The 9,172-nt window shown below is 39.7% G+C and overlaps 1 pseudogene; it reads right to left on the bottom strand.

Annotated features, from left to right (window-relative positions):
• Positions 1-287: 287 nt before the first annotated feature.
• On the bottom strand, positions 288-759 carry LOC101717149 (protein FAM107B pseudogene; annotated as a pseudogene).
• Between the last annotated feature and the right edge of the window lie 8,413 nt (positions 760-9,172).

Here is a 9,172-nt window from a genome sequence, read left to right as displayed (position 1 = left end):
TTTCTTTAGCTTTTCAAAGAAAAAGTCTGAGAAATTTGGATTGGAAGAAAAATTGAGTAGTGGAACTCTCAAGAATTTATTTCAGTATCCTCTTCCTTTTTCTTGCTTGTTTTGCTCTACCTAAATCTCTGAATACAAGTCCATTACTCCAACTTAAATGCTGGTCAATGTCCTTCATTTGGCAAATGGGAACTGGAATAATAATAGACAATTTATTCACCCAGACTGTAGGAAAACCAAACCAAATCCTTTCTCTAGACAAGCTTCTTAGCTGGCTGGAATTCTTTTCAGGGCTCTGGCCCTGAGACCAGCACCAAAAAGCACCCAGACATAGCTCTCATGGTGACAGCGGGACGTGCTGGGCCTCGGGGCAGCCTTGGCCTAGGACTCCGGGCTTGGGCAGCCTCCTGACCTGTTCTGAGATTGCCTTTCACTTTCACAAACTCTCTGCTTCTCAAGTTCAAGCTGCTCCAACTTCTACTGCCTATTTAGTAGTTCGATTTTCAAGTCAGATTTCTTCTTTTGTGCTTCCTCTTCCTTCTGGTTTATTACTTGGTCCCATTTTCTCTTTTCCATCACTTTTTGCAATTCGGGTTTATTCTGAGGAGCAAGACCCCTTTTCAGATTCATAAGGAACTCCCTGCGAAGATCCTGGTGGTTCCGGGATGTCTTGACAGGGTTGACCAGTTTCCGGGGCGGAATCAGCTCAGGGTTGTTATCGTCTATGTAGCTTCGCTTGGTCATGATGTGTCTTGGTATGAGGAATGAGTCCTTGGGGTCACTGTCCTCGAGAGGTCTGTCCAAGAACGCTGGCATTAGAGGGTTGTTGCAGAGCTCAGTGGTTCTGGGAGAGACCTGGGCTCTCCCCAGTGTCCCACCCTGTGCACACAGGAGAAAGGGAAAGCAGAGAAGGCTCTCACTGGCTCTCCCACCTGGAGGCAAGGCACTCTATTGTCCAAATCTTAAGTTTTTCAATATACACCTAAAGGAAGTTGTATGTTGCTGAAAAGTACCAAAAATAAAATTAATGGGAGAAGACAACAGGGGAGGGCACGATTAAAAAACTAGATAAATAAGGAAGATGTTCTTCCTATATGAGCTTCAGAAAAAGGTTTTGAAATTTTATCATATAGCTGTAATATTGACTACTATTATTTAGTTTTTATTCTATCACCATTACTGTTACTCATAAAGTTACCTCTCTCTGGTGAATGATGACTGGTAGTATTATTACTTTTTTTCACTTTTCAACACAAATGTTTAAGTAATACTTAGGGATAATTAAAATATAATTCCACCTATTTCTTATCTTTTTAACAAGAATATCAAAAAATTAAAAAATCACAGATGTGAGTTATATTATTTCCATTTGACAGCATGGCTCTTAACTGACCAAAATTTTTTAAAATCCAGTAAATAAAGATTGTTCCAAATAAGTTTAAGTGATATTTTTCATAGTGAAATAAACTCCTTATTTAACAATAAGAAGACCTAAGATTTTAAAAAACAAGTTTTTCCCTGTGTTACTTCCCTAATGTTACCACAACAAATTGCTATATATTTGATGGTTTAAAACAACAGAAAGAGGTGGGAGTGTAGTTCTGTGGTAGAGTATGTGCTTAGCATGCTTGAGGCCTTGGGTTTGATCTCCAGCTCTAGGTGTGGGAGTGGGGTAGGAATTTATTCTCCTACACTTGTGGAGGCCAAGGGTATGAAATCAAGCAGCCTTCAGGAGGCTGTAGACGAGAATCCACTCTGTATATCTCCCTTCACTGCTGGTGGCTGTTGGGAGTCCTTGGTACTCCTTGGGTTGTGGCTCCCCTTCAATATCTGTGTAAGTTTCAATGGGACTTTTTCCTCTGTCTCAGTGTGTCTTAAATCTCCTCCTCCTCCTCCTCCTTCTTCTTTTTAAATTAGGACACCTGTTATTTAGGTTTAGTGTGTGCCTAAATCCAAAAGAATCTCATCTCATCAAGATCCTTAATATATCTGCAAAGATCCCATTTCTAAATAAGCTCATATTTACAAGTACTGGAGGTTAGGACTTGAATAGGGCATATGGGGGACACTATTCAGCCTATCACAATTCTCAACCTACCCAAAAAATTGTTAAGCAAGTATGTGAAGAATATTGGCGTAGACAGGGCCATGTTGTTGCTGGGCTGGACTCCATTATGCCTGGTTCCTAGCCTTCTGTCTTAGCTCCACGTCTGCTTGCCTGCAGCTGCTCATCTGGGTGGTGAGAAGCACCCTGAGGCTTCTGAGGAGTCCAGCTGCCAGCCCTTTCTCCTGTCCTTAACAAGCAAACACTTTAGGATGAAAGGGCTGCACACTTCCCAAGTTCTACTAACACTCTTCCTACAAAGCCAACCAGTATAGAGAGCCAGATATTTAGCTTGCTTTTTTGTTTGTTTGTTTGTCACAGTACTTAATTTCTTTTTTGGTACCAGGAATGAAACTCAGGGCCTCGAGCTTGCCAGTCAGGTGCTGTGCCCCTGAGCTACATCCCCGGCCCAACAGTACTTAATTTCATAGTAGTTTATTTTTTTAAGTCACAATAAAGATTTTCTCTCATAGCGTGGTTTAAATCTAAGCAAATCAGAACTGCATGAATTACTTTAAGCCTTAACATTGCTAAAGGTGACTAAGAAAGTGGGAAAACTTTGTAGCTACTCAGAGCTGTTTCTAGAGAAACCCTTACAATTTAATGTGCTCGTTACCCGGGGTCAGTCTCAGGAAGAGGCAGATAGCAAGGCAACATTTTTACCCTGTGTTTTTTCCTAGTCAATTGTCTTCTCATTCTCATGTCTTTCTGCCTTATGGCACTCAAGACTATTTTTAAAATATCCTGTCTATATTTTACTGATAGCCATCTCTTCTGTGACTTTTAAAAATTCCAGACTTTGGTTCTTCCTACTACATTTTTATTGCCCTTATCCATAACATAGTTATAAAAATGTCTTTTATTAATGAAAAAGTTAAGAAACAAAAAAAGTCACCCACTACTTTTATATCTTAATTCAAGAAAGCCTATAAACCCACTAGTTGTTAAATTCTAATCCCTAGTTTTAGATAATAAAACTTGGGATTCTACAACAGGAATTGAGAAACTTTTTTCATAAACAGCTACATAATAAATATGTTAAATTTTGTGGTTCATGTTGTTTTTTTGGAACTACCCAATATTGCTATTGTAGTGTGAGACAAGCCAGAGATAATACATACAGGAGTTAGTGTGGCTCTGTTCTAATAAAACTATCTACACATGATTGCTGGATTTGGTATAGAGGTCATAGTTTGTCAATCCCTGCTCTAAAATAACTTGTTCTCCCATTGCCTACTTCACTTCTAGGTATTCCTGTGGAAATCTTAGGAAATTTAGCATATCCCAGATTCTCCTTCATAATGTTAGAAAAGTTTTGCATGTCTCTCAATCCCCATTATATACTCAGTGGTGGGAGAGACCCAGTATGAGGATCTTTCACTTAGGTGCTAAAATGTTTACTGAACGAATAGCAAACAAGTATATCCTGAGTTTTCCTTTCATGCCAATATCTGCAAAAAGTGCACTGTACCTTGTCCAGCTGCAAAGCACATCAAAGTGCTTAGTTAAAATAACTCAAGTTCAGTACAGTAAATCCCTGACTTATGAATGAGTTCCATTCTGGGAGAACATTCATAAGTTGGATTCATTTGTGAGTCCAACAAAGTGAGTCTTCTACACCTTTGACACAAATATACAATGTATATTGCTTTGCACTTCCTAGCAGTATCCTCCAATCACCACAGGTTTTCCTCTTGCTTCCGCATATCCTGGGTTCTAACTGAGCACTGTATCATTGTACATTATCATACTGTACAATAAGCACACAGCAGGACAACTGTGACAATGTCCAGCAGACACGTGAGATACTTCCCCAATTTGTGTGAATCTATTAATGTAGGTAATGTGAGGTCCATTCATATCTGTGAAAGTTGAATGTTTGTAAGTTGGGGACTTACTGTATACCAAAAGGCTAGAAACATGTATAGTGGTCCTCTCCTCTCCTTTGTAAAAAAATTATGAATCTGTACTTTTGTTATCAGTCAATATAGTCATCATTCTGTAGAAAGAGAATTTGTGTGTGTGTGTGTGTGTGTGTGTGTGTGTGTTCAGAAAAGCAATCAGATAATTAAGTTCCGTAAGAGTCCTGAAAATAGACCATTTACCAGACCATCAGGAATGCACCAATGAGAGGGCCACAGTACCACCAAAAGTTTCAGTGGTTACTCTCCTTTGGTTGCCATAGAGCTTGGCTCATTGACATCAATGAGGAAGAACAGGATTACAGGTATTATGGTCCAGAGGGTAGCACTTTATTGCCAGTTATGGGACTGCAATTACCATAACAAGGGGCAAGATTGAAGGCAAGCTGAGGGGAGTTGATCTGGAAATATTTATGAAAATATTTAAGAGGACATTGGATACAAAGAAGCAAAATAGATAGCTTGCCAACAAGGATGATTCCTAATATATATTACCAAAAGCTATCAAGAATGAAGAAGCAACAGGCTAAAGTCACCTCACTAGAAAGTCGTGACCATTTACTCAGATCCCAAACTTTAGCCAATTTCAGATCCAGAAACAATTGACCATAGAAGTAGCAAGCTAATAGAGGAAGAATACTGAAATACCATGACGATGATGTACTGTGCTGGTTTCCTCACTCTCCTCAAAAGAGGCCTATGATAATTTACTTGAGAAAATATGTAATGAGGAAAGAATATCCAGACATTTTGAGGTTATTTGGTCTGATTTAATACTGATTCATGGTATCCCTAAGTATTATGCTAGAATGTTATGGTTTGCATCTACAATGGCTCCAAAGTCTCATGTGTTTGGAAGGTGATTGGATTATGAGGGCACCAGAGATGACTTGCTGCTAAGAGGTGGAGTGTATTTGGAAGAAGAGGATCACTGGCCTATGACCTGGAAGAGTACACCTTTCCCCCCAACTCCTCCCCACTCTTTCTGCTTCCTTGTCACCATGATATGAGCAGCTTTTCTCTGCCTGAACTTTCCACTATGCTTTTTTTTTTGCCTTGGAGACAGTCAACTATTGACTGAAACTCCTGAAACTGTAAGCTAAAATAAGCCTCTTCTACTTTAAGTCATGAGTGTTGGATATTTTGTCCCAGCAATGAGAAAATGATTAGATGGAGAACAAAGGCATCCAGACAGGGACAGGTGACAAATAAGCACTATACAAGAGTGAAGGCATGCATGGTATCCTGGCCAAAGTCTAGCACTCAAAGGGCCCAGCAGGTGTGTGGACTCATCTAATGGTTATTCCCAAGTCCCTGACTGTATAATGGAGACTGGCATTCTTGGGTGTTGGAATAACTTCTGCATTGAATTCTTCTTCTAACCACATAAGAACTATTATAATTATAATGGGGAAGACAACGTGGAAGCTGCTGAAACTATACCCCCACAATCCTACTTTCTCAAATCTCACCCCCATATTCAACCCTGGTTAAGATAGTGAATCAAAAAATATCACATTTGGTGGTGGTGGTGGTGGTGGGGTGGTGTGTGTGTGGAGAGGAGGCAGAAATCAGTGGTACTCTGAAGAATCTAAGAAGGTAATGAGTAGAGGCCCATTCTGTAGTCCCATTTAGCCCACCAGTCTAACTACTGCAGAAACCAAATGAAACTTGAAGAATGACAGCGTGCTCATGCAAGCTCAACTAATGACTCCTATTGTGGTTAACTGTGTTAGATAGGTTTGGTATTTTACCTAGTGCATATTAGAAAGTCTTTAGGTACACAATATGCAGGCATTGATCTGACATTCATTTCTATCTGAATCAAGAAAGGTCAGAAAACAGGATCAGAAACTGTTTGCATTTACATGGAATAGACAGCAATATCGATTTGCAGTTTTGTCCCAGGAATGTGTTAGTAGCTCCTGCTCTCTGTCATAATCAGTTGTTATCAGGACTGTCTGGACACCTGGAACAACACTGTGTGGATCAGGAAGGAAAATCAAGAAGTAGCTAACACCCTAGAGGTCTTGGTAAGACATATGCAATAGAGGATGGAAATTAAAGTGGATGAAGGGACTTATGTTTTACTCTTGAAAATGTTTTAGGGGTCCAGCTTAGTGAATGGCATATAAGGTCATCTCTTCCAAGTCACAAATTGCTGTATTTTCCCTCCTATACCAAAGTTTCTGTAGGACCCTTTAGCTTATGGTGGTGACATATTGTTCATCTACAGATGGGCTCCAGGTTATATACCAGATGAGACGAAAGGCTCTTGTTTTGAATGGGGTCTGAAGCAGGAGAGGGGTACACAGGAAGTTAGAGATAAAGTGTGAGATTGATGATTAGCAAAAGTTATGCTGTGAAGGTGTTAGTGTTAAGAAAAGATGCATATTCCCATAGGAACATGACAACACAGACCTCTGGGGTTTCAGAGCAAAGCCACGCCACCAGCAACATAGACTTATATGCCTTGTGAAAAAGAGTTTCTAATGTGTTACCTGAGCCCAATAGAGACAGAATCCCTGATTATAGGATGCTAAGGAAGAATGTGTCAGAAACTATCCATTATGAGCTGGGTTCTATCAGACCCACAGAGTCAGAAACTCAGGCAGGCATAGTAGCAGTCCATCATAAAATTGAATTGTGCATCTGGGATCAATCCTGAGCAAGACTAGAAGCCATAAGGTAATCCCATGAGCAGATTGCTCAACCTCATGTCATCTACTATGGTAGCATCAGGACCCCTCCTTCAGATCATGCCTATGAAAATATAAGGTTCCATGTAACCAACTGAAGGAGGAAAAGTTTAAACCTGTTTGTGGGTCAGCCAGCTCAGTGTTGAAGGGAAGCTAAAAATGGGCAGTGATTTTATCATATTTGGGATGGGAGAGGGCTTGAGAAACTGGAAAGGAAAATTATCCAAATGGACACAGCTCAGAGTTATGCATCCATTCTCATTTTGTGTGGAGGGAGCAGTGGCTTGAGTCAAGAATATATACACAGTCATCGATGAAGTCAAATAGTCTGATAGGCTGGCTGTTCAGGAGTCTGGAAGGAAGAACTGAAAACTTTTCAATGAGAGATATTTGGTATAGAAGAATGTGGATGGACAAATAGGAGTTAGCATTAATGTGTGAAGATTTTGACCACATATTCATGGACAACAGAAGCATCTATCACTTGAACAACCAAGATGACAAAATGCCTTGGTCAATGGGCAGTAGGTCCAGACTTAGAATCTCATGGGGTGGAAATAGAAATGAAGGAGCCCTACATGGGCTCCATCTCATGATTCAGCTACTGATGCTGCTGCAAGTTGAAACTGTCAGCAACAGAGTGTGACACCACTCCCAATATGACATCTTTTAAAAGGTGACCTTCAATTAGTGATTTTCTTTGACGTGATTTTCTTCAATGTACATCTAACATTTGTAGTGATATGTTCATCATTTTCTTGAAAAATCCTAGGAATTTTATTACCTGAAATGCTTTGCTTTATTACCTATAGTACCCTCAATGGTGGGTTATTTCCCACCCTTACCCTCATCCTGATTAAATTGAGAGGCAAAAATTTATAATCTGTAAACTTTGATGTTAAAAAAAGTAGTAATGTTAAATGGCCTATCTCAGGAAAGGAAAACGAAGCAGCAAATTGTGATATCTTTACCAATCATAACTGGGACATTCAGTCAATAGTATATGTAAAATTTCATATAATATGGTCCATAAATGCTTGTTGAATAAATATTAATAAAAGTATTGCCCTGTATAAATTGTCTTCACAGATATTGGTGTTTGGACACTTCACATTTTAATGGAAATTATAAAATGTTGTACCCCTTTTCTGTCTTAAAATTTTTTTATAACTTCAGTGTTTCTTAATAACTGTGTCAACATATAAATTAGCAGGGGTGTCCTCAGGGGTTGATGACGTGTATTAGGAGGAGTTTGTCACTCAACTTACTGTTTGTAGTCTCTTCTTCTCTAGCCGATGTGTTTGCTTTAATACTTCTTATTTCCTGCTCTGATTTCCTGCAGGTATTAACAGACATCAGAGCGCTACATTGAAGGTTGAAAGGAAAGAAACCAACCTACATTAAGGAGATTTTACTAAGAAGGTATCTGGTCCTCACGGCAATGATGACTCTGAGCTTATGAGAAATTGAATCAGCACCTGGCAAAACAGTAGCACGAGTCTCTCCTTCTCCTTCTTCTCCTCCTCCTTCTCCCTCTCCTTCTCCTTCCCCTTCCCTTCACCTTCCCCTTTCCCTCCTCCTTCTCCTCCTCTCCTCCTCCTGCTCCTTCTTCTTCTCATTTTCTCTCTTTTCTTCCTCTTTTTCTTCTTCTTCTTCTTCTTCTTCTTCTTCTTCTTCTTCTTCTTCTTCTTCTTCTTCTTCTTCTTCTTCTTCTTCTCCTCCTTCTTCTTCTCCTCCTTCTCCTCCTTCTCCCCCCTCTCCCTCTCCCCTCCCCCTCTCCCCTCCCCTCCCCTCCCCCTCCCCTCCCCCTCCTCCTCCTTCTTCCTCTACTTCTCTCCGTCTCTGTCTCTGTATGCAAACCACAATCTCTTCCTCTTTCTTTCTCTATTTCAAAGTCAGTAGAATTTGGCTCAAAATGTTTTTTCTACCTCTAATGAAAATTTTACTTCAAATGTCAAATATCATCTATGTAGACTCACATTTTTAGCACAAATTATGGAGGAGAATATAAAATGCCTGGACAGCTAATAAATTGGCCTTTTCTGAGTCACTTTTGGTCAGAGAAAGACAGAGACCTGGGGCTTAGGAGTCCTATGGTGTAAAAGAGCTGCTCAGGGCCACCCATACAGGCGTGGCAGGTCCTGGAGAAGGGAATGGCATCTATATTTGATCTTTAATCAATGCTCAGAAAGTTATATTTAGTCCCACTAAAAACTACCATGTTTCCATTTTGAACCTGACTTATTTACATGTAAGAGATTTTCTCCTTTAGATGGTAGTAAAGGAAAATCATAAAGATTAGAGTTCGTCCTCTTTTCTCCTGATTTTTCTTATTGCTTTCTCCACTCAAAATTATATTAAAAACATGTTCCAATAACATTTCAGGAAACATCAACACACATCCATGTGAACCTATTTTTGTTTTGAAATCAACTTATCTCAACAGA

Source organism: Heterocephalus glaber, unplaced genomic scaffold (genome assembly GCF_053883595.1).
Source record: "Heterocephalus glaber isolate CG9 unplaced genomic scaffold, H.glaber_assembly_v1.0 deba00001553, whole genome shotgun sequence".
NCBI lineage: Eukaryota > Metazoa > Chordata > Mammalia > Rodentia > Bathyergidae > Heterocephalus > Heterocephalus glaber.
This window is presented reverse-complemented; position numbering and strand designations above follow the sequence as displayed.